We start from the raw sequence: 25,656 nt of genomic DNA on the forward strand, positions 1-25,656 counted from the left end.
ACTTTATGCTTTTGTGCAATCAGGACAATTTATTTTGGTTTTATTATACATGTCGTCGTTGTGCGCTTTTGAGTCAATTTCGACTCAGCGACTCAATGGGACAGAGTAGAACTGCCCCATAGGGTTTCATTAGGCTGCAAATCTTCTCAGGGAAGTTCTGGTGGAGCATGGTTAAGAGCTTAGCTGTTAAACAAAAGGTTGGCAATTTGAATCCACCAGCTTCTTCTTGGAAACCCTATGGGGCAGTTCTACTCTGTCCTGTAGGGTCACCAAGTGGGAATCCACTGGATAGCAAAGGGTTTGTTTTTGTTTTAGTTAAGGAGCAGATAGCCAGGTCACTCCTCTCACCCTTCCCACCTCCACACCCACAGAGAGGCTGTTGGGTTCAAACCACAGATCTTTTGGTCAGCAGCAAAGAACTTAACCATCGTGCCACCAGGGTTCCTTTATTATACGTAAGCATTTGTTATTAATATGAAACTATTTGAGCACAGATGGTCTTCCCCAAAACAGTGTGCTGTGGTGTTCAGTGTGAGCCGCTCCTCCAAAAACAGGATCAACGAAGGGTCTGGGTGGTTTAAGGTGTCCTCTTTTGCTGAGTCAGAAGCGATGGCAGTGGGTTCCAGTTGCAATTCCTTACTTACAAATTTCAAAGGCATCATTCCTGCAGTACAGGGGTGTGGAAGTATAAAGAAGCTATCACAGATATTTTCATTTGTGGATTCAATATGCTTCAAAAACTTAAAATTAAAATAAGTGGAATAATTTTATCAAGGTCAAATTAAGTAGATATAAAAGATACTTTTTATGTAGCACAAGAATAATTTAATTCTTATTAATAAAGGGAGAAGAGTAATGTTATATTAAATTTGATCTCCCAATAAACTTAAGTTTAATGTGGCTACAAATCACAACCAGTTTTAATTCTTTTGGAAACAGCAGCAAGATATAAAAGTACGTCGTGCGTTTGCTCATGGCCAACAATTAAAATTCAATTATAAAGGAGGAAAAAGAATTAAATTAGAGATTTGGAGTTTAATGATATTTTTTCTGACGTTTATGAAATGAACTGCAGTACTCCACAATTAACCATTGTAAGATGAAAAAATTGGCAAGTTTTGGAGCTTGTTCAGCTAGACATAGACCTGTCTTGATTTAAAATTCTTGTATTTTGTTCATCATGGGTTTTTGCATTAATATTAGTGCTTTAGAATATTATAATAAAATATTATTAATCTTGATTACTGAGTGTTTTAGGTGCTTGCTTAAATGTTATGTCAGGGGCAAGTGCCTCAGTTTTATCATTCTACTCCAAGCCCTGGACTCTTTAGATATTATTAAGGTAATAACAAATTGTAATATTTGTATAAATATATCTCTAGGAAGGATTTCAGCCTTAATGCACTATCTTAGCTAGTTGACTATAATATCTCCTTGACAAGACATTATTAGAGAGAAAAACAAAGCCAAAATAACTGTTTACTGAAGGAAGAAAGACATAAGAGCTTCTGACTGCATTTCTGAGAAGTGACAAGAAAGTTCTGTGAGGTTGTTTTGCCCTCTGGTACACGGTCCCTTTGGCAGGATGAGAAACTATAGAAGTTTGGAGAAGCCTGTAGCCTTAGTTACACCAGGCTAGGCATTTTAACAAATGTTACCAAATCTGCCTTCTTTATGTAGCAACCGAAATTACTTCGAAGGATACCACTGTTACCTGGAGAGAGGATCCCTTGTAGAATAAATTGGCAGTCTTCATAACCTCAGCTATTCTTGAGAGGCAGGTTCACCAAATCGGACATCTGGAAAAAGAACAGCCCGCAGTCGCAGTGTTTCATTCAGAAAATTTTCAGAAGTAATTAAGGTCCCTTTGGGCCTTTTCTGAAGAGCCAATTTAGTTGTAATATTATCTGGAAATGGAAATAAAACTGGTGCTAGAAGAATACGATTCATACTAACAGAATGTATAAAAATGCAACTAGAAATTTTCTATACCAATACTTTTCTATTAGATTTCAATAATATACTACGTGTTTAAAACTATATTCAGTGCTTTGGGTATTGAAGTCATGGGAATAATTTTTAAAGGGTGTGTTTAGTTTATACCAATTTGTGTATTAAGGTCTTCATTGGCATTCTAGAAGCTAGGGGCCATTATAGGAGTAGAGAAGGCTTAAGAGATAATATATAATTAACAAAAATAAAATATGTGATCACAAGAATTTCCAAAATGGGTTTCTGAAAAAGAGATGATCAGAAACTGTGCAAGAGACTGAGAGAGTCCTGGCCTGAGTAATGCTTTTTCTATGACTTGAAATATATTGGATAATTTAAGTCACATGCTACATGCAAAATAATAAATATGAGATATGAAGCAATTAAATTTTACTAGTGACAGAGAAATAAGCAGAGGCAGGTGCATTATGAAGCTAACGATGCACAAATTACCTTATTAGGGTTTCAATTTTAGTTGTTTCCTAATCCCGTAAGTTGAGTCTTACTTTGCTTATTAACTCAGAAGTCTCAGTGCATTTTCGTTTGTTGATAAAATAATTTGTGAACATGCTAAAGAAGTCTGCACTAAGGAAAAACCTGAAAAGAAATCTCGTAAGTCTTGCAAAACTCACAGACACGCATGCTAATCCAACAGAAAATCACATTTGAAATCAATCTTATTGTACTGTAGTGAAAAAAAAAAAAAAAAGGCAGAAAGCTTGTTGACTTGTATTCAGAACCAGTTAGAACATGTTAGAATCTGAACTAAAACTCACTTCTCGTGGCTTGCAAACCAGAGTTATTTTCTCTACATCAGCATGTTTTCCTGTAGTCTTTTCTTGAATAGTAAATATGTACCTTATTTCACTTTAGCTTTAGGATAATTAGAGGAGCCCTGGTAGCACAGGGCTAAAGTGCTCGGCTGCTAACCGAAATGTTGGTGGACTAGACACACCAGCACTCTTGTGGAGAAAGATGTGGCAGTCTGCTTCAGTAAAGATCACTGCCTTGAAAACCCTATGGGGCAGTTCTATGAGTTGGAATTGACTCGACCGCAAAGGGTTTGGTTTTTTGGTTTAGAATAATTTGCTGAGCACCTTGATTTTCAACACTAAACTGATGTCAATGTCTAGTGTTACTTACTTTATGTTGTTTTTGTAAGTGTTCTGCTAAAAACAAAAAAACAAGATATGGAAAATGCTATGTATTTAAAAGAAATACGTTCTAGTTTAGACAGTCCAGAAATAAGAATTCTAAGAATACTTAAATATTCTGTGTTGATGCAGAAAGACCTCAATTAAGGATTAATCTATGGTCATGTTAATAAGAAAAAAAAGATTTGTTTCACTGTTTTTGTAAGCAGAATGGGAAACTATGGGCTGTGGTTACCTATAGCACTACCCAGGAAGATAATTGCTGATTGTAAAATCATAATTGGCTTAGGGTAGGTGGTGTTCTTCTAATATAAACAGAAAAACAAAACAAACCAGTTCCATCAAGTTGATTCTGACTCATAGCGACCCTATAGGACAGCAGAACTGACCCACAGGGTTTCCAACAAGTGATCTAGTAGATTCCAACTACCAGCCTTTTGGTTAGCAGCTGTTGCACTTAACCACTGAGCCACTAGAGCTAAACTTCTAACATAGGTGACTGAAAATAAAATACAAAATCTATTATTATTATTATTTACAAACAATAATTATTTAATCATATGAAATTTTTTGAAGGTTTGTTGTTGTGAAACAGTTTAAATATTCCCTACCCACCTCCTGCACAGCTGCTATTCAGTGGAAAGGTATAACTAAGGAGGGTTTGAAAGACATGTGTTTTCTTTGTTTTGGCTGTGGACTTTATGGCACCAAGGAAGTGTGGGGTAGCAGTGGGAGAGAAAACAATAATATTCCCTTGGGAAATAAGCTAAATAAACATTCTCCCTTCATTTGCGGTCTTTCTCTGTCATCTTAGACTATGTTGTATGCATGTCCTTGGTCTTCTCAATACTTCTGCATTTATGCTGAAGGAGTGGACTGTTTTGTAATTAAACACATAAGGGATATGCAAATTCTGGCAATTTGGTCAGCATTACAAGGAAAATGTCCAAGAAAGGTTAGAATCTAAGTCACCAGGGCTCCTACCCTTAGATTTCTCAAGAAAACACACTTACGCTTTTAAATGTAAGCTTGCTGAGAAGACACCTGGGTAGCCAGAAATTGGAATTCTAGTTTTGGCTTCACCTCTAATCCTTTATATAAACTTATTTCTCACCTATATGTTTTATTTGCAAAATAATATGAATCCCTTCCAACTTGGGGGGCTTGTCTTCCAGCACTATACCAGACACTGTTCTGCTGCTATTCATAAGGTTTTCACTGGCTAATGCTTTTCATAAGTAGACTGCTGGGTCCTTCTTTCTAGTCTGTCTTAGTCTAGAAGCTCAGCTGAAACCTGTCCTCCATGGTGACCCTGCTGGTATCTGAATACCAGTGACATAGCTTCCAGCATCACAGCAACACTCAAGCCCCCACAGTACGACAAACTAACAGAAGTAATTAAGAAGTGATTGGGAGGCACCAAAAGATGACTGGGGAGGAGCTGCCTCCTCAAAGTAGAGTCGACCATAATGAAGTGGATGGAGAAAAGCTTTCAGGACATTCATTTACTGACGTAGCATGACTCAAAATGAGAAGAAACAGTTACAAACATCTATTAAGAGTTGGAACCTGGAATGTAGGAAGTATGAATCTAAGAAAATTGGAAATCATCAAAAATGAAACAGAATGCATAAACATTTATATTCTAGGCATTAGTGAGCTGAAATGGACTGATATTGGCCGTTTTGATTCAGACAATCATATATTCTACTAAGCTGGGAACGACAACTTGAAGAGGAATGGTGTTGCATTCATTGTCAAAAAGAACATTTCAAGATCAACCCTGAAGTACAATGCCGTCAGTGATAGGATAATATCCATACGCCTACAAGGAAGACCATTTAATACGACTATTATTCAAATTTACGCACCAACCACTAAGGCCAAAGATGAAGAAATAGAAGATTTTTATCGATTGCTGCAGTCTGAAATTGATCGAACATACAATCAGGATGCATTCATAATTACTGGTGATTGAAATGGGAAAGTTGGAAACGAAGGATTAGTAGTTGGAAAATATGGCCTTGGTGACAGAAACAATACCGGAGATCGAATGATAGAATTTTGCAAGACCAACTCCTTCTTCATTGCAAATACCTTCTTTCACCAACATAAACGGCAACAATACGCATGGACTTTGCCAGATGGAACACACAGGAATCAAATTGACTACAGCTGTGGAAAGAGATGATGGAAAAGCTCAATATCATCAGTCAGAACAAGGCCAGGGCCTGACTGTGGAACAGACCATCAATTGCTCGTATGTAAGTTCACACTGAAACTGAAGAAAATCAATGCAAGTCCATTAGAGCCAAGATATGATGACCTTGAGTATATCCTACCTGAATTTAGAGACCATCTCAAGAGTAGATTTGATGTTTTGAACATTAGTGACCGAAGACCAGACAAGTTGTGGAATGACATCAAGGACTTCATACATGAAGAAAGCAAGAGGTCATTGAAAAGACAGGAAAGAAAGAAAAGACCAAGATGGATGTCAGAGGAGACTCTGAAACTTGCTCACGAATGTTGAGCAGCTAAAGCAAAAGGAAGAAATGATGACCTAAAAGAACTGAACAGAAGATTTCAAAGGGTGGCTCAAAAAGACAAGGTAAAGTATTATAATGACATGTGCAAAGAGCTGAAGATAGAAAACCAAAAGGGAACAGCACACCTGGCATTTCTCAAGCTGAAAGAACTGAAGAAAAAAATCAAGCCTTGAGTTGTGATAGTCGAAAGATTATATGGGGAAAATATTAAATGACTCAGGAAGCATCAAAAAGATGGAAGGAATACACAGAGTCATTAAACCAAAAAGAATTAGTCGATGTTCAAAGATTTCAAGAGGTACCATATGATCAGGAACTGATGGTACTGAAGGAAGAAGTCCAAGCTTCTCTGAAGGCATTGCTGAAAAAAAAAGGCTTCAGGAATTGACAGAATATCATTTGAGATGTTTCAACAAATGCATGCGGTGCTGGAGGTGCTCACTCATCTGTGCCAAGAAATATGGAAGACAGCTTCCTGGCCATCTGACTGGAAGAGATCCGTATTTATTCCTATTCCCAAGAAAGGTGATCCAACCGAATGCAGAAATTATTGAACAATATCATTACTATCACAAGCAAAATTTTGCTGAAGATCATTCTAAAGTGGCTGCAGCAGTATATCAACAGGGAACTGCCAGAAATTCAGGCTGGCTTCAGAAAAGGATATGGAACCAGGGGTATCATTGCTGATGTCAGATGGATCCTGGCTGAAATCAGAAAGTACCAGAAGAATATTTACCTGTGTTTTATTGACTATGCAAAGGCATTCGACTGTGTGGATGATAACAAATTATGGATAACATTACGAAGAATGGGAATTCCAGAACGCTTCATTGTGCTCATGGGGAAACTTTACATAGATCAAGAGGCAATTGTTCAGACAGAACAAGGGCATACTGATTGGTTTAAAGTCAGGAAAGGTGTGCGTCAGGGTTGTATCCTTTCACCAAACCTATTCAATCTGTATGCTGAACAAATAATCCAAGAAGCTGGACTATATGAAGAAGAACGGGGCATCAGGATTGGAGGAAGACTCAATAACAACCTGCATTATGCAGATGACACAACCTTGCTTGTTGAAAGAGGTCTTGAAGCACTTACTAAAGAAGATCAAAGACCACAGCCTTCAGTATGGATTTCACCTCAACATAAAGAAAAGAAAAATCCTCACAAGTGGACCAATGGGCAACATCATGATAAATGGAGAAAAGATTGAAGTTGTCAAGGATTTCATTTTACTTGGATCCACAATCAACAGCCACGGAAGCAGCAGTCAAGAAATCAAATGACACATTGCATTGGGTAAATCTGCTGCAAAGGACCTCTTTAAAGTGTTTAAAAGCGAAGATGTCACCTTGAAGACTAAGGTGCGCCTGACTCAAGCTATGGTATTTTCAATCGTATCATATGCATGTGAATGCTGGACAATGAACAAGGAAGACCGAAGAATTGATGCCTTTGAATGGTGGTGTTGGCAAAGAGTCGAATATACCATGCACTGCCAGAAGAATGAACAAATCTGTCTCAGAAGAAGTACAACCAGAATGCTCCTCAGAAGCAAGGATGGTGATACTGCGGTTTACATACTTTGGACCAGTTGTTGGGAATGATCAGTCCCTGAAGAAGGACATCATGCTTGGCAATGTACAGGGTCAGCGGAAAAGAGGAAGACCCTCAACGAGGTGGATTGACACGGTGACTGCAACAATGAGCTCAAGCGTAACAATGATTGTAAGGATGGCGCAGGATGGTCAGCATTTCATTCTGTTGTGTATAGGTTGCTATGAGTTGGAACCAACTCTATGGCACCTAACAACAACAACAGCAACAACATATGTTTTATCTGCAAAAAAATATAATGAAGATGTTATATAGAATTGTAAACTATTCAAGCGATCCTAAAGAAAGTTATATTTCTTAACTTCTTTAAGTATCTTAATATTTAAGAAAAATTTTATTTTTATGAGCATAGTATAAGTAAAAGTGAATGATAATGTTCTTTCTTCAATTGAAGTATTTATACCTATCCGTCTGTAATCATATATGTGTTGCATTCACTGTATGATAGATAAATTCCATAGTCAGGTACCTGGGATGGAAAATTTAATTGTAACCTGAAGCTTTTAAAGCCAGAGAATAAATAAGATCTGTTCTGGAATTGGCACTAGGAAAGAAATGAAATAGAAGGGGAGATGGGTGATACTTGTGCCAGTGCCATATGTTTTGAAGATTACATTTGAACATACACAATCATCTGCAGTTGATTTGCTATGTTTGCTATCACCTAGTCGTCTAATGGAAACTGTGGTAGCTCAGTAGTTCATTGCTATGGCTGCTAACCAAAAAGTTGGCAGTTCGAATCCACTAGGCGCTCCTTGGAAAATCTATGGGGCAGTTCTACTCTGTTCTATATGGCCGCTATGAGTCGGAATCGGCTTGACTGCAACAGGTTTGGCTTTTTGGGTTTTTTTCAGTAATCTAATACTCTGAATTGAATATAGAGGCTTACAAAAAAGTAATGCACCACTCTGTGCCTTAATAAGCTCGAAATTAATATTTAACAGATGTTGAGGAGCCACTGAACATATATGAAAAAGCAGCTGTGTCATAGGATTATTTACCTGGAATTCACTAGACACACTAGACAGTGAGCAGGATAAAGGAATGCGGAGGCTAGTTAGAAAGTTGTGCTCACCCAAACAATAGAAAGAAGGGCCTCACTAGGATAGGGAAAGAGAAACTATGAAGTGTGTAGATGCTACTAAAATTGCCCGATTACTTGCAGTTATTTCCAAACAGAAGTGGAAGTCAAATGCACTAGTGTTTCATGCATGGATAAATAGTGAAACGGGGCTAATAAATATTGTTACTGTGTGCCATTCACAATATGCAATTTACACCTATTATCTCATCTAACAGTAACTGAAATGCAGCCCACAGTTAAAGAAATTGTGGAAGGAGATTGATGAAGAAGAGGAGCACAATGAATTTCAGACACAGGGGAGCTTGAACAGCATTTGGAAGTTTAAAAATTGATTGTAAATGATTCTGAAACTAAAGAAAGAGCTCTGAAAGTGATCATTGAAACTTTGAAAGTATATGAAGGAACCAAATTATGATGTTCAGAGAGAGAAGAGAATGGTGATCAGAACTTTGGGTAACGGCTACTAGTTTTGTTGGATGTTAGGAGCAAAACAAGCCAATGACAGACAGAAAAGCCATCAGATGGTTAGCAGGATACTCAGAAGAGTGCTTTATCATTAAAAAAAAAAAAAAGAGAGATGATAGAGAATTTCAAGTAGGAAAGATTAGCCCAAACCCACTGCCGTCGAGTTGATTCTGACTCATAGGCACCCTACAGGACAGAATAGAATTGCCCATACAGCTTCCAAGGAGCGGCTGGTGGATGCAAACTGCCGATCAGTTGGTTAGCGGCCAAGTTCTTAAACACTGCGCCTGTGCCACCAGGGCTCCAGGAATGATTAGACAATGCCAGTATAATACTAAAAAGAAAATGAAGAGAATGAGAAGGAAAAATAAACCAAATCGGCTCTGTTGCAGTTGATTCTGACTCATATCAACCCTATAAAAGAGAGAGCAGAACTGCCTCATAGGGTTTCCCAGACTGTAATCTTTATGGAAGGGGCCCTGGTGGCACAGTGGTGAAGTGCTTGGCTGCTAACCTTAGAATTAAGAATAAGGTTTTATATTTTGAAATTATAAAATATTTGGTGGTATTTAAAGAGTAGTTCTGATTAAAGCAGAGTATCTAGAGTGCAAGTAGGTCATCAGCAGAAGTCAGCAAAAATTTTGGAAAGCAGAAACAAATCTGCAGTCCTTATGGAGACCAAGCCAGAATATAATAGATCCAATCTAAAACAATGTTGTGGGAGACCGGGTAGTGAAAGTGCAATATGGGAAACTTCTGGGAGCAGCATTTGGAGAATGCAGCCAAGCCAAGGCATTCAAACTCTTCCTTTTGTAGCCTTAGAGAAAATAGACCCAGGTTTCACTCTGGAAAGAATTGGGAGATAAATCAGGAACAATAAATAAATCCCCTGAGTTCCAATAAAGACTGCGGAAGGGAAAAATTATAGGATAAGTTTTATCATTTTCAGTCAACAGCAAGTTTTTATTACAATAAAAATCTAGTTTAAACACAAAGAACTAACTCAATGACTACATGAGGTGGTAGAAAATGGTTCTTGGCAGCATTGCCAAACAAACAAACCAATGAAACCCTAGAGGTCAGTGAGGCAAAAATGTATTGTTAGTATGTTACTGCATTGTTACTTCATGAGTCAATTCGAGATCTAGATAGATTCTTAATATTATAAAACAAAAGCTTATTTTGTTTTTGCCCTATGCAGCAGTGAGGCTTATTAATTATCTATTGTAAAATCTACAAAAGCAACTGTTTAGGCTATTTGCCTCAGGCCTCATGATGTGCCGTAATGTTACCAAAGCTCATAGACTGATATTCGTCTATTATTTCTTTGTTTTTAACTTCTATTCTCTTTTATTGATAATAGACCTCAAATTAAAGTCCCTTTGTTTTGCTGACTGATGTCATTCGAGGCTCACCATTGAGTCTGCAGTACCTACAACCCTGTAAGACAGATAAGACCAAGAGTTCTTACATTTATGTCAATTATTGGAACTATAAAAGTAGAAAAAAAACACCCAGTGCCCTCGAGTTGATTCTGACTCATAGCGACCCTATAGGACGGAGTAGAATTGCCCTGTTGAGTTTCCAAGGAGCGTCTGGCAGCTTCGAACTGCCGACCCTTTGGTTAGCAGCCGTAGCACTTAACCACTACGCATAAAAGTAGAGCCTCTGTAAATATACTAAAATTATTGAATTGAACACTTAAAATGGGTCAATTTTGTGGTAAATAATTTTTTGACAAAGCTGTTAGAAAAATAAAAAGGTAGAATCAGAACAGGTATTTCCTCACAGCCACTGTTGATTAGTGACTTGGAACATTTGGGTCTTCAGTGAAATACTGTAATGTTAACTATTCATCTCCTATTTTATATCTTGAATTGCTCCCCTTGGGTCTTCTATGAAATATTGTGATGTTTATTATTCACCCCTATTTTTATATCTTCAATCACTCTCTTCCCATTGGATTCTTTCCCAACTTTAAAAATGTTCAATGAGCTTCCATTCTTAAAACAAACGTGAAACAAAACAAAAATTATTTCCTTACACTTCCTTCCTCCTTTCTTGCCTTTTCTTAAATGTTAAGCTTTTTCAAAGCAATTAGCCTATATATGTTCTTTCCATATCTTTGCCTTCCATTCTGGTCCCTCTCTTTAATATTGGATTGAGACTGGCCTTGCAGAGTTCTAGCTACCTTTAGATTGTGGGATATAGTGATTTCTGCTCAGTCTTCATCTTCCTGAGAACCTCTTTATTAAAGATTTTTTGTTTGTTTTTGGCATCAGTGTCAAACTTGTCATGTGTCTTCTCTGATCACACTTTCACAGTCTTATATCTTTTCTGGCTCACCTTATAGATCCTACCTCTCCCAGTACTAGATTCTCCAGATTTATATTCCCAATTTCTCTAGGCATTAACTCTCACACATCTATGAAAATGATACCCAAATATCTTACTCTAGCCTTGACCTTTCTCTTCACTTCAGGTATGTATTTTTAATTTTCCTTTTGACTTCTCCATTACATCTCACTGAACCTTAAAATAAAAGTCATCTTTTCTCTTCACCAGGCCCTGTTATCCTATCTCAATTAATAGTATCTTCATATATCTAGTCAACCATATTAGGAGCTCTGGTGGAGCAGTGGTTAAGAGTTTGGCTGCTTACCAAAAGCGGGCAGTTTGAATTCACCAGCTGCTCCTTGGAAACCCTGTGGAGGAGTTCTACTCTGTCCTGTAGGGTTGCTATGAGTCAGATTTGACTTGACAGCAATGGGAGTCAAACATACTAGAATGTTCAGAGTCTCTTTAACCCCTATCTTTTTTTCATTACCTGTATCTACTAAGTTACCAATTCCTGTCACTGTATCTTGAAATAGCTTTCATATGTATAACCTTTCTCTGTTTTCAAAGTAATAAACTCTTCCTAGGGCTTAAAGGCAGAGAAGGGGCTAATGTCACATATATTGTCAACCCACCAAAAAACCCTTTGCTGTCAAGTCAATTCCAACTCATAGTGACCATATAGGACAGAGTAGAACTGCCCCATATGGTTTCCAAGGAGCACTTGGTGAATTTGAACTGCCAACCTTTTGATTAGCAGCTGTAACTCTTAACCACTATACCACCAGGGTTTACATATGTAGTCTACCCAGTTACCCAGTGCCGTCGAGTCGATTCCGACTCATAGCAACCCTATAGGACAGAGTAGAACTGTCCCATAGAGTGTCCAAGGAGCGCCTGGCAGATTCAAACTGCTAATCCTTTGGTTAGCAGCTGTAGCACTTAACCACTACATCAACAGGGTTTCCTAGGAACACAGAATTCCTGTAAATATTACTTTTTGTAACACTCCGGGTGTCCCTTCTGATATGAAGTTCAGCATAATATATAAGAACGAGGTCTCTAGAGTCAGGCTAGGACTGGTGCTATCACATATGGCACATTACTGTAAATTCAAAAAAAGATTTCTTTTAGAAAATATATCCTTTTACCAAAATTAATCATAATTACTGATTTTGTGAGAAAAATACACTTTACTGTCACCTGTTAGAAAACTGCTGTAATAAATTTACAAATCTACACTTTCTTATGTGTAGTGTTCTTATGGATGCATAAGTGACATGACTGTACATGGTAGCCTTGAGTAGTATTCGTTATTGTTAGGTGCTGTTGAGTCAGTTCTGACTCATAGCAACCCTATATACGACAGAATGAAACACTGTCTAATTCTGTGCCACCCTTAGGACAATTGTTGCTATGTTTGAGTCCATTGTTGTAGCCACAGATCGATCCATCTCCTGAAGGCGTTCCTCTTTTTTTGCTGAGCCTCTACTTTACCAAGCATAATGTCCTTTTCTGGGTACTGATCCCTCTTGATAACGTGTCCAAAATATGTGAGATGAAGTCTCACCATCCTCGACTATAAGGTGCATTCTGGCTGTACTTCTTCGAAGACAGATTTGTTGGTTCTTCTGGCAGTCCATGAAATATTCAATATTCCTTACCAGCACCATAATTCAAATACATCAATTCTTCTTCGGTGTTCCCTATTTATTGCCCAGCTTCTGTATGCATATGAGGTGATTGGAAATACCATGGCTTGGGTCAGGCACACCTTAGTCCCCAACGTGACATCTTTACTTTTTAGTACTTGAAAGAAGTCTTTTGCAGTAGATTCACCTGATACCATGTCATTTGATTTCTTGACTGCTGCTTCCATGGGTATTGATCCAAGCAAAATGAAATCCTTTACAACTTCAGTGTTTTCTCCATTTATCATGATGTTGCTTACTGGTCCAGTTGTGAGGATTTTTGTTTTCTTTACGTTGAGGCATGATCCCTACTGAAGGCTGTGATCTTTGAGCTTCCTCAATAAGTGCTTCAAGTCATCTTCACTTTCAGAAAGCAAGGTTGTGTCATCTACATATCACAGATTGTTAATGAGTCTTCTTCCAATCCTGATGCCCTGTTTGTCTTCATATAGTCCAGAATCTTGAGTTATTTGCTTAGCATACAGATTGAATAGGTATGGTGAAAGGATATAACTCTGGCACACACCTCTCCTTACCTTAAACCACACAGTATCCCCTTTTTCTGTTCCAATGACTTCCTGTTGATCGATGTAAAGGTTCCTCATGAGCACAATTGTGTTCTGGAATTCTCATTCTTCAGAATGTTATCCATAATTTGTTATGATCCACACAGTCAAATGCCTTTGCATAGTCAATAAAACATAGGTAAACATCTTTCTGGTATTCTCTGCTTTCAGCCAGGATCCATCTGACATCAGCAGTGATATAGCCTGGTTCCACATCCTTTTCTGAATTTGACTTGAATTTCTGGCAGTTCCCTGTCAATATACTGCTGCAACCATGGCAAGCCTTAAAAGGTTTATTTTCTTTCTTTCCTTTTCTTTTTTTCCCCCTTAACTTTCCAAAATCCTAAATGTTACAAGACTGGAATTAAATCTTTAATTTAATTAATTATAAATATACCCTCTAAGAAGTTTGCTGACACTTAAGATAGTCTATTTAATGTTTTTCTTTAGAATTGAGTCATGAAAGTGGAGTCTTCACTTAATAACTGCAAAGCAGTTAAAGAAATACATTGGGATCCAATATAGAATATTCTCAATTTTAAATGAAAATGGGAGCAGAGGTGAAATATCTTTTTTAAAAGAAGAAGTTGATTTTAAATAACACCATGTCCTTGGAGAGCCCTGCCCTCATCTTGGGATCACTAAGTATATAACCACTGTAATGATTTATCCAAGTTCAGGTATAGTCAAAAGGCAATAGGATACATTTTGGTTGAATTGTGGAAGTTCTTTATAGACTAGCATAGTTCAAGCACAATGTGGAGACTTCATGTAAGCCACCAGAAGGCACTCACACTTTCAGGTCTCTTTGGGCATCCATCTTGATCATCTAAAAATAGGAAATTTAAATTTTGATTCAGGCTAAGCCATTGAATCTCTAGCCATGGCCACTGGCCATATATTACGTATGTGTAAGAGAATCACGGATAAATCTTCCTCCCCTTTCCTAATGGTTCCATTACAGACAGGCCCCACCTGCCACACCATGTTTTAGACACAACTAAATGAGATATAGATTTTATTTTTTTATATAGGATTAGGAGAGGGTTGGTCATTGTTATTTCTCTGGTCCATAGTTAAATTTTGACTTTTCACTAGTCTTTTTTCTAACTACTATAAGGATTTGAAATTATTCACCAAAGTGAAGTACTAGAAAAAGAAGACATACAAGTAATACCATTAGGTGAATATAGTAACATAAAACAAAACAACAACAAAAAACCTTTTGTCATCGAGTTGGTTCTGACTCATAGTGACCCTATAGTACAGGGTAGAACTGCCCCATAGGGTTTCCAAGGAGTGGCTGGTGGATTCAAACTGCTGACCTTTTGGTTAACTGCCAAGCTCTTAACCACTGCACCACCAGGGCTCTGTAGCAGCATATAAGACCCTAAATTTAACTGTCCCAGTGCATACACTGTGTTTTCTCAATTGTTCTCCATTATAGTCAAAATGAATCCCTACTGATTTATGTAATGCTATTTACATTTTGGTTTCCACATCTGCTTTCATTTTCTTATGAGAAAGGAATACCTTTTCCTTACAGTGGTAGGGAAATAAATGACCAAAATAATTGGGGTTTGGAAATTTAATACTGTCTTTTCTGTTCTCTTCTTTCTATAATTTTTCATTAGTCACTTTGTGAGACTAATTATTCTTTAGAAACCACTTGGTGATAATTTTGCTTTTTCACATAAGAAGTTAGTCCTTGAAGTTCAATTTTGTAACATAAAAACATTTCAATTGAGTTACTCAAGTGAGCTGTAATTGACAAAGTTTGTTTGATCCTTGAGGAAAAGGTGTATAATTTTCCCACATAAAATTTTTGAAAAATAAAAATATATCAGGAACACTTTTTTTCCTCTTAGCCCATTACATGAGCCCCCGACCCCTCCACTATATTAAAAAAAAGAAGCTCTAAAACTCCAACCCTTTCACGAAACATTCATTAATTGACAGAGGAAAGTCAATATAAGCTTCCTCTATATTACTAAACCCAATGGACATTTTTCAGTCCATCTCTGATTTTCTCTTTCTGTAGCACTCCATACTCTTTCTCAGGGTGCCTACTTCCAGAGACAATTTTTCTTGGCCTCTATCACTTCACATTCCCTGGGTTTCCCTGGGTTTCTTTGTGTGTTCCTTTTCAGTCTCCTTGCTGGTTCATTTTCTTTTGCTCATCCTTTAAATGTCTGCATTCTTCAGAGGCTGCTTGTTATTAGCTTCTCTTTTCACTTTCCCAGCCCTTCTAGTTTATGCAGGGTAGTCGAGTCTTTAACAGCACAGATTATATAACCAAATTTCTTAGGTTTAACCCTGTGTATTAGTTTTATATTGCTGTGTAACAAATTACTACAAATTTAATGGTTCAAAACAATACTCATTTAGCATTTTTATCAAGTCAGAAGTCGAGGCTCAACTGGGTACTCTGCTCAGGGTCTCAAAAGGCTGAGATGAAGTTATCTGCCAGGACTGAGGTTTCATCTGAGGTTCAAGGTTCACTCTCAGCTCAATGGTTGTTGGCAGAATTTTGTGCCTTGTGATTGCAGAACCAATGCCCTTATTTTCTTATGGCTGTTGGCCATGGGCTTTTCTCAGCCCCCAGAGGCCACCCACCATTCTCTGCCACTTGGCTTCCTATGTAGTAGGCCTTCTCACATTTTCAATCTTCCTGATTTTAGGAAGGGCCTATATTTATGCACATGTATGGTGTGTGGTGTACATGTGTGTATTTATGTGATTTTATATATATATACACACATAGTGTTCAGTAAAATTGAATAGAACTATAGAATCCAATAATGTTGAGTAAGATGATGCTTGGGGTTACAGCCATTAACAGGCTTTGTAAACAATAATAAGAAAATGTCAAACCCCCTTAGGCTAAAAATCGTTACTGATTTTATAAATACACTTTATGAATATGCCAATACTTTATTTTAATAGTCAAAGCAGTAGCTTAAAACTTCTAGAAAATTAAAATGCAACTGGTCGTTTTTTGAAGAAAATATTAAAAATCTTTGCTAAAGTAAAAAATCTTAATCTTCAGGTTAACTGACTGTAATTTCATAATTACCAATTCATAGATATCCACTTTGGATCACTTCTGAAGCTGGATTCACGGCATTCTTAAGGTAAGCTGTTTCTTCTTGCAATTATGTGTGTATCTGTTAATTTTAAGGAATAAGAATATGTGCAAAACTGTGTATAATAGAATATTCAAATAATTTCTATGATTGTGTGGTGCGTGATAAACACTCAGTGATACTGGTTGTGTTTCATCTTTTTTGTAACACTTCTCACTTTTAAAAAATAGCCTAAATCTGTGATGAATTTTTGATAACTGCTTATTAAATGTCCTCTCCATACCCTCTGTGAAAATATGCATACAAAGAAATCAATTAGAGAACAATTAGTAATGAATCATGTAGTGCTCAATATCACTGAGCTATAAAGAGATGCTGGGATGAGTGATCACGTGTGGGCTGGAGTAATGGGGACATGTCATAGAATTATCATAATTAATATACTCACACTAATAATAATAATACCGTTTATGTTATTATAGTCTCAGCACTCTACTATGACTTTATATGCATGCTATTCAATCCTTACAGCAATCCTATGAAGTAAAATTATTATTTTATTAGTCTTGTTTTAGAGAGGAATCTGAGACTCATGTAAGGTTATATAGCTGATAAGTGGCATAATTCCCCGAGGTCTGTTTAACACCCAGATTTTTGGGTTGGGACAACTCTGTAAACTACCTAGAAAGAAGCCCAAGTGGCACAGTGCTTAAGGACTTGACTGATAACCAAAAGGTTGGTGTTTGAACCTACCAGTGTTTCACGGGAGAAAGATGTGGCAGTCTGCTTCCGTAAAGATTACAGCCTGCAAGACCCTATGGGGCAGTTCTACTCTGTCCTGCAGGGTTGCTCCGACTAAGAATCAACCCAACAGCAACAGGTTAAACTACCTGAAAAATATTAAGGGTGAAGCCGTGTTTTATGAATTAGAAAGATTTGGGGTTGAGACAATGAGAAGGGGATTCTTTGTTGTATGGAGACCACTAACAAATCATGATATGCACTGTGTACCAGAGACAGATTGGAATGAAGGGTATGTGAGGAAAATGTAATAAAAATTTTTGTAGATGGAGCAGCAGAGTTGCATGAATTTATTTTGATTAGTAAGAGCAAGTGATTATACAGCTTAATAACTTGTTTCCTATCTCTAGTGTCATTTACCTGCAGACCACCAAGCAGTGTTTTTTATTATCATAGTTGAGTACAAAAATCTACAGTCTGGTCACAGTAACCAGTTAAGAAAAATTGCAACAATAAAATACTAGAATTAGGAGGAATCTTTGAGAATCATCCAGCTCTGCTTAAGGCATAAAATTATGAACTGACCCCAACAGAGTGAGAAGTATGAATGTTATTGCTGGAAGGCATGAAAGCAAACAGATACGACGGTTGTTTATGACAGATTAGATAAAAAAGATTTTAAAAAAAGGGAGGACAGAGATGGTTTTCCGTTTTCTGTCATAACAAAGGGCTTTTTTACCCCCCAAAACCAATGGAAAGGGGAGTATAAACTGTTTTTTTAGAGAATAAGAGGAATTTATTTTCCCTATGCTGAGTGTGAAGTATCAGTAGGGACCAATGTTCTTATATCCTATAGATATTTTGAAGCTGTGTGAAGAAAAGAAGTGAACATTGGATACTAACTCCATTAAAGATATTTATTAAATACTTCAGAGTGGGTGATTTTTCTGGAAGAATTAGTATAAAAATAGAACAGAGGTCTTGTATTTTAAACATTTTCAGATGAACGTTTTTGAATAAAATATAAACACGTAAAGCTTAAAAAATGTATGTGAGAATATACAAGTTGAATAACAGACTTACCTAACTCTAAATTCTCTAAGATTTTGTTTGTTTCTTTTTTTGGCAACATACTGTTGATTTCTTTTTTGAAAGTGAGTTAAGTAGAATAAAGAATGATCGTCAAACTCCCTTAATAATGCCATTTACTTAGAACTCAGCTCTGGTCAATACTGGTTATTACTGGTAGTGTTACTTCCTTCTTATTTTGAGTCATGCCCCATCAACAAATGAAGGTCCTGAAAACATGACTCTATCCACATCATTAAAGTCAATTCCACTTTGAGGTGGCAGCTCTTCCCCAGAAATCTTTTGAGTGCCTTCCAACCTGAGGAACTCATCTTCTGGCACTATAGCAGACAATCTATATGCTGAGCAAATAATCCGAGAAGCTGATCTAGATAAAGAAGAACAGGCATCAGGATTGGAGGAAGACTCATTAACAGCCTGTGTGATGCAGATGACACAACCTTGCTTGCTGAAAGTGAAGAGGACTTGAATCATTTACTGATGAAGATCAAAGACTACAGCCTTCAGTATGGATTACACCTCAACATAAAGAAAACAAAAATCCTCACAACTGGACCAATAAGCAACATTATGACAAATGTCATCAAGGATTTCTTTTTACTTGGATCTGCAATCAATGCCCATGGAAGCAGCAGTCATGAAATCAAATGATGCATTGTCTTGAGCAAATCTGCCACAAAGGACCTCTTTAAAGTGTTAAAAAGCAAAGATGTCATCTTGAAGACTAAGATGCACCTGACAAGCTGTGGTGTTTTCAATTGCCTCATATACATGTGAAATCTGGGCAATGAATAAGGAAGACTGAAGAAGAATTGACACCTTTGAGTTGTGGTGTTGGCAAAGAATACTGAACATTCCATGAACTGCCAAAAGAACGAACAAATCTGTCTTGGAAGAAGTACAGCCAGAATACTCCTTAGAAGCAAGGATGGTGAGACTTCATTTCATACACTTTGGACATGTTATCGGGAGGAACCATTCCCTGGAGAAGGACATCATACTTGTTAAAGTGGAGGATCAGCAAAAAAGAAGAAGACCCTCAACATAGTTGCTGCAACAATGGGCTCAAGCATAACAACGATCATGAGAATGGCACAGGACTGGACAGTGTTTCATTCTTTTGTACATAGGTATGAGTTGGAACTGCTTCGATGTCACCTAACAACAACAACAGTGTTACTTCCATTACTTTAAGCACTTTCTTTCATCTGGTGTTATCATCCTATTAACAATACTTCAGGTAAAATTTAATTTAAAATCACTTTTATTTTAGAATCAAAACACTCAATGTCCTTTTCCTATGAAATGTGTGCATCAGGTAATAAGAAGAAAAACAAAGAAGGGAAGCACTTAGGCTGGAAGTTACTTATTTTTGAGAGATGCCGTTTACTAACCCTAGGACTAATATCACACAAAATAATGATAACACTAACTTTTTTCTAATGTTAGTAGAAAAAAATTCAGGATGAAATGATATGTGCAACTACATCATAGATTTTTTATCAGTAAATACCTTTTTACTGTACATCTTTATGGATTAAATTTATCAAACATTTATTCAGAACCTATTATGAGCTGAGCACTGGGCATACTGCAAAGGAAAGTATATTGTTTCTATCTTCAAGATGCTGACACTCCAGTACTTAAAAAAAAAAAAAAAAGACGTAAACAAATTATTAGGGCATAGAATAATCCATTGTAAGGAAGCCTAAGGAATGGGGTTATTCATTCTGGATGGGGGGATCAAGCCTGCTGATAACTGTCATCTAGGAAATGTGAATATTTTATAAGCCTTCTAAAAGAAAATATAAATTTCTAAATTGAGTTTTGAGCTCAGTTAACATTTAATTAAAATATGTGAAGTAGTACAAAGACTAATAATAGCTTTTAAATTATTTAGAATTTGATTCTCATAGATTGATTTTTCTTCTGCATTTGGAATCTGGAGGAGTATTCATACGGTGCTATCAATATATTTTCAGAAATTAAGGATTTGAAATGTTAAATATATTGCCTGTGATATGCTTCTTCCACTTCTTTTGTTTCAAACATCAGTATCACAAGACGTAATACTTGTTAAATACATTAAGAAGTTGAGTGGAAAAGCTATCACTTTGGTAGCAGTTTTATTTAAGGTAATAAAACCCTTGTTGTACAAGCAATGCAATGTGTTACTTTAGTATTTGAAAATAACTTCGGGTTAGTTTAAAAAAAAAAATACGTGGAGGGTCCGTTTTCTGTCAAGTGTTAAATAAAAAATTCTAAAAATAATGATTATAAAAAAGCTTCTTTTAAAATGCTTTGCTGAGTTGGAAAGAAAGTAAATAATCTAAGAAAGAGAGAAAGTGAAAGCGGGAACCCTGAGAGGTAAACGAAAAAACCAAACCCACTGCCATGTCGATTCCAAGTCATGGTGACCCTAGAGAACAGACCAGAACTGCCCCATAGAGTTTCCAAGGAGCTCCTGGTGGATTCGAACTGCCGATCTCTTGGTTAGCACCTAACCACTACACCACCAGGGTTTCCCCTGAGAGGTAAGAAAATACAAATCTGGGAACAGAGGATAAAGCCTAAGTCAGCCCAAGTTGTTGTCTAAAAGGAGAGTCCTCACATAGCCAGGGACCTAAATGGATATTCTGATGGCTGACTTCTAAAATGCAACTATGGAAGCCAGAACACACTGGAATATGAGATCCAGCTAGAAAATTCCATCCATCTGTGAATAGCTGTTACCTCCTATTACTCACTTATATCTTCTAGTTATGTGTTATTGTGGAGGCATGATTTGTATTTATGATCTGGTCCCTTAAATACATATTAACATTTCCAGTATGTAATAGCTACACGTATATCAGCATAAACAAATATATATCTCACTATCCATTTATTCAACAGTGTTCATTATTGGCTCACTATGAGTGCTCACTATGGGACAGGTTCTACCTAAGAACTAGGGATATAGGAAAAGGCTATAGTTATCTGTGTTTATGAATCTTTCAAGAATTATTTATAAAATAATTTCTTTCATTTGATTGTCACTTTAAAACCTTTATAGCTTTTATCTTATATGATCTTTCGACAATTCCAAGAACTCTCCTACATGTACATTTTACTCAGGATTTGACAGCTGGTGTCAATGAACAGTAATTTGTTTAGCACCAAATATGTGCTCACTACTCTGACACTTTTCAGAGCACTGGGAAAGGTGTTGTGTTATAGCCCTACTGTATCTTTCAGTGACATTGAAGATGGTATATTATATTAGGGCAGATCTGCTTTTTGTTATTTCTGATACAAAATTGAATTATTTTGTATTTTTAATAATGAGTTCATCATCAATTATATTAGTTGAATTGTAGAATAGATATGAAAAGCTGTTGCTTTATTTTTCTGAGTATGACTAATGTAAGAACACCTCATGATTTTTTTTTTATTCCATTTCATTAAAACAAGAATTCCTTATTGAATAAAAGTAAATTCAAGGAGACACAGGGGATTTACCAAATTTTGCTGGATCTATATTTTATCTGGGAAATATTTAATGTCATGTGGCATCTCTTATATGGAAAATAAAATAAAATATTTGTGCCAAAAAGAATTGATTTGAACCCTTTGCAAATTACTAGTTGTGACTCCTTGTAGTTGTTGCCATTTAGTCAGCTCTGACTCATGGTGACCTTATGTATTTCTTCTCTGAGCCTCCATCTAATCATTAAAAAATAAAATCAGCTGGAATCAAATGTAGTTATACCTCTTTTATTTTATTTTTTTCCAAATAACTGAACTTGGCATACCTATATTAGGAGGAAGTCCAACGTCTCCCTCTTAAGGTGTTCTCTATCTCTTCCCTCTCCATTACTCAAGATTCCCAGAGGATTGCTACATCTAATGTATTCTTTCCTGCTTCCAAATGCCAAGCACAGAGAAAATCAAAAGTTCCATGCATTGCTTTTGTCACTACACAATGAGTTGCTATGGAAAACTGGGCTTCCTGGCATATTTCATCTGGTGACTGTGCACTGCTACAACGATGTCCTGAATGAAATGATCTCTGCAGTCTTTTGGGCTTCATGATTCCATCTATCATCTAGAAGATGCTCAGTCAGTCTTCCTACAATGTCTACCACTATGCATTGGGCAGGACTGGAAAGGCTGCCAGTTTCTGCCTTTTCCCAGAAGACTCTAAACCAAAGTTCTGAGCCTGAGTCAAAGGCAAGGCTCTCCCTTATCTTATGGTGAGTTCTTTGCAGCTCATGGTATCCTTTACTGACAGCAACCTCATCAGGAACAGAAAACACTCAAGCAGGTTCCAATAGTATTAAATCACAAAATGATCCTTCCCCAACGCCAAGTAACCTCTTAACAAATTTGTTCACTATCACTCCAGTCACCTACTATTGGAGTGTCTTGGGTAAGCCATAATTTAGTATGTCATAAAAGGTCCTGTTAGCACCTTCTCCTAGAAAAATGGGCACCTAATAGGTTACCAGGGAAAATATCACCTTATTTTTCAAAAAGGTGACTTTTATGAAAGAACATCTTTCTAGGAGACTTAAGTTCACTAGAGTAGATTCTTCTCTTTCTAATGCATCTTAGGACCTTCCTCATCATATCTCTGAGGATTAATGAGATAATGTATAAACTGCCTACCAGTTCCCACTGCATAGCAACTTTAATTTCCTCCCTTATCTATATTCTTAATATTTAGATTAAACCTTTATTGTTATATACAGCTGCCCACCAACATTTTCTGCCTCTCAGGTTCACTGGGAATGTGCTTTCCCACTGATAGTACATTCTGCCACAAGGCAGGGTCCTTTATGACTGTTTGAAACTGAAAAAATGGGCATATGCTACAAATTATAGTTTCTACAGGGTGTTTCATGAGATGTGTGTGTTTTTGGTAGGAAAAACAGAAAATAAAAAAAATCAGGGGGGCACATAATGTCCCAGTAGACTTAAGGAGGATACAGGGAGGGGGATAGAATTAGTGGGACAAGAAGTGCCCCTCTGGACTCTAAGGGTAGATTTGTAGGAGGGAGGCAAGGAAAAAAAAATCCATACTACCTGCCAAAAATTCAACAAAACTCAATGATTCAGCACCCTTCCACTAATGAAAACACATGGTATTAACAAAAAATTCAAAATAGAAAATAAATGAGTCACACATATATCCTAAATTAGATTTTAAGTTTTGTAAAAGAATAGTTGCATTTTGTGCATCTTTCAATCTTTTCGCAGATGAATGTTGATTGTTGTGTAATTATTGATTTAGTGATTATATTATATTAGTTTTTACATTTGTGAGTTATATAATCTCCTGTTTTTCTTTAATTTCTTTTATGACTTTCTGTTATCATACTATGTTAAGCCATTATTCTGAGTAGAAGCTATGTAAGAAAGGAGGTGAAGCTCCAACCCATCCGTTTGCATTTTGATTATTGAATCACCCATCAGTCAGTAACGCTTAAATTGATTCAAATTTTTTCTTGAACATTTAAATAATGGGTTTCATTCTTTCTCAGAAGTGATGAGACAAGAATACATTTGTAAGAGTTAAAATGTTGCAGTGAAAAGTTGAAGAAACTCTTATTTGAATTCTAGATCTCCATTGAGTCTGTTAAGAGTATAAAACCAAAACCCATTGCCGTTGAGTCAGTTTCAACTCATAACAACCCTATAGAAAAGAGTAGAACTGCCCCATAAGGTTTCCAAGGAGTGGCTGGTGGATCTGAACTGCCACCTTTTGGTTAGCAATCCAGCTCTTAACCACTGCACTGCCAGGGCTTTGTTAAGCATATAGGCAAGACATTTAATATTCTTCATAAGGCAAAAAGGGGTAATGATGTAAAAATCATTATAAAGATTAGAAAAAAATATACGTATAGTACTCTTTAAAACATGCATGCTCTTTTTGAAAAAGCTTTAAAATAAGAAAAATAAATTTTACATTATTAGGAAAGCTTTTAATAGTTTAAGATATTAAAATAAACTTCAATATCCTACTTTTCGTCTTATATGCTGTTGTATTTTGAGCCTTTCTGTGTCATAAATTCTTCAAAAATATTGTTTTAATGCCATACCTTATATAATGTATCCATTTCTAATAATTAATTTAACTTTTTCCTAACGTTTCACTTAAACATAATTTTATCATCCACATCTTTATGTTTTCATATTTCTGTATATTTCCCTAGAAAACACATTGTGAACATTTGTACATTTCTTAGTTTTAAATTTAAACCCTTGATATTTGCTAGTTTAACATTCTTGTTCCATCTAACCTTAAAGTATATCCAAAGCCCCATGACACACATAAATCTGTTATTTTGTTAAAGTTCACATTTAAGTGCAACTCAGGGCTTAATTGCATGCACTTCACCTATGCAGTGAGCCTAGTGGCTGCCTGCCTCTCTGTACTTAGTGTAAATTGTTCTCTCTTCTTCACAGTCCACATTAAATATTTCTTTACTGCAGTGCTGTAAATGTGTTAATAGACTTCTTAACATCAAATTGTTCTTTCACGTAAGAAAGTATTCCTTTAGTTATTTTGGAATTTGATTTGCTAGGATTTTTTTTCTTATTTAGCACCTACGATTATATCTATATATTTTTTGTTCTTGTACTTTGTTAGGTTTCGTATCAAAGATATAGCTTTAATATTATGAAATGAAAGTGTTGGCCTAAATGACATTCTACAGAATGTAAAGCAAACTTAAGGAAATAAAAATTAGCTAAATGTAATAACAAATTGCCATTATATAACCCAGTAGCTAATACTTTGGATGATAGGATCAGTATTCAAACTTCTTGCAATAATTATAACATTGAGCTCAAACCAACAAAATAAAATATTTAAAGGATGAATATAAAAGTCTTTTACACTTGAAAATGCAATTATATAAATGTGGAGTGGAAGGGATCTTACATGAGAACAATTCACATAAAATAAACAGTTGTGCATTTAGGAGGACCACAAGTGTTATATGCACCACCAATGTGTACCAGCTGCTACTGAAGCTAATGTCAGATTATACTGCGTTGATAAAACGGAAAAAAGTGGCACTGTTTTCACCGTGTTTCTGAGGTTCCTTCCAGCTGCAAATTCTAGTACATGAAGGAGTTATAAAATATGTATGATTCCTGCTGTTAAGGCTCACACCCAGCTGGTCTTTGACTTTGTTTTTTTCCAGCTGATGCCTCTAATGCAGATGAACTTGAAGAGCCAGTAAGTCCCACTCAAAGCTTCCTGGTATGGGGAGTCTTATGGAGATAGAGCCAC

General features: G+C 36.5%; 1 protein-coding gene across 3 annotated transcripts in view; it reads left to right on the forward strand.

Annotated features, from left to right (window-relative positions):
• CNTN1 (contactin 1) overlaps nucleotides 1-25,656 on the forward strand; it is a 385,906-nt gene that overhangs the window by 68,694 nt on the left and 291,556 nt on the right. For all 3 annotated transcript variants that reach the window (XM_049882834.1, XM_049882835.1, XM_049882836.1), the window contains exon 2: nucleotides 16,545-16,592. The gene's annotated coding sequence lies outside the window, so the exon portion shown is untranslated. The remainder of the gene's footprint in view (nucleotides 1-16,544; nucleotides 16,593-25,656) is intronic.

The sequence above is a fragment of the Elephas maximus genome, chromosome 4 (genome assembly GCF_024166365.1).
Source record: "Elephas maximus indicus isolate mEleMax1 chromosome 4, mEleMax1 primary haplotype, whole genome shotgun sequence".
NCBI lineage: Eukaryota > Metazoa > Chordata > Mammalia > Proboscidea > Elephantidae > Elephas > Elephas maximus.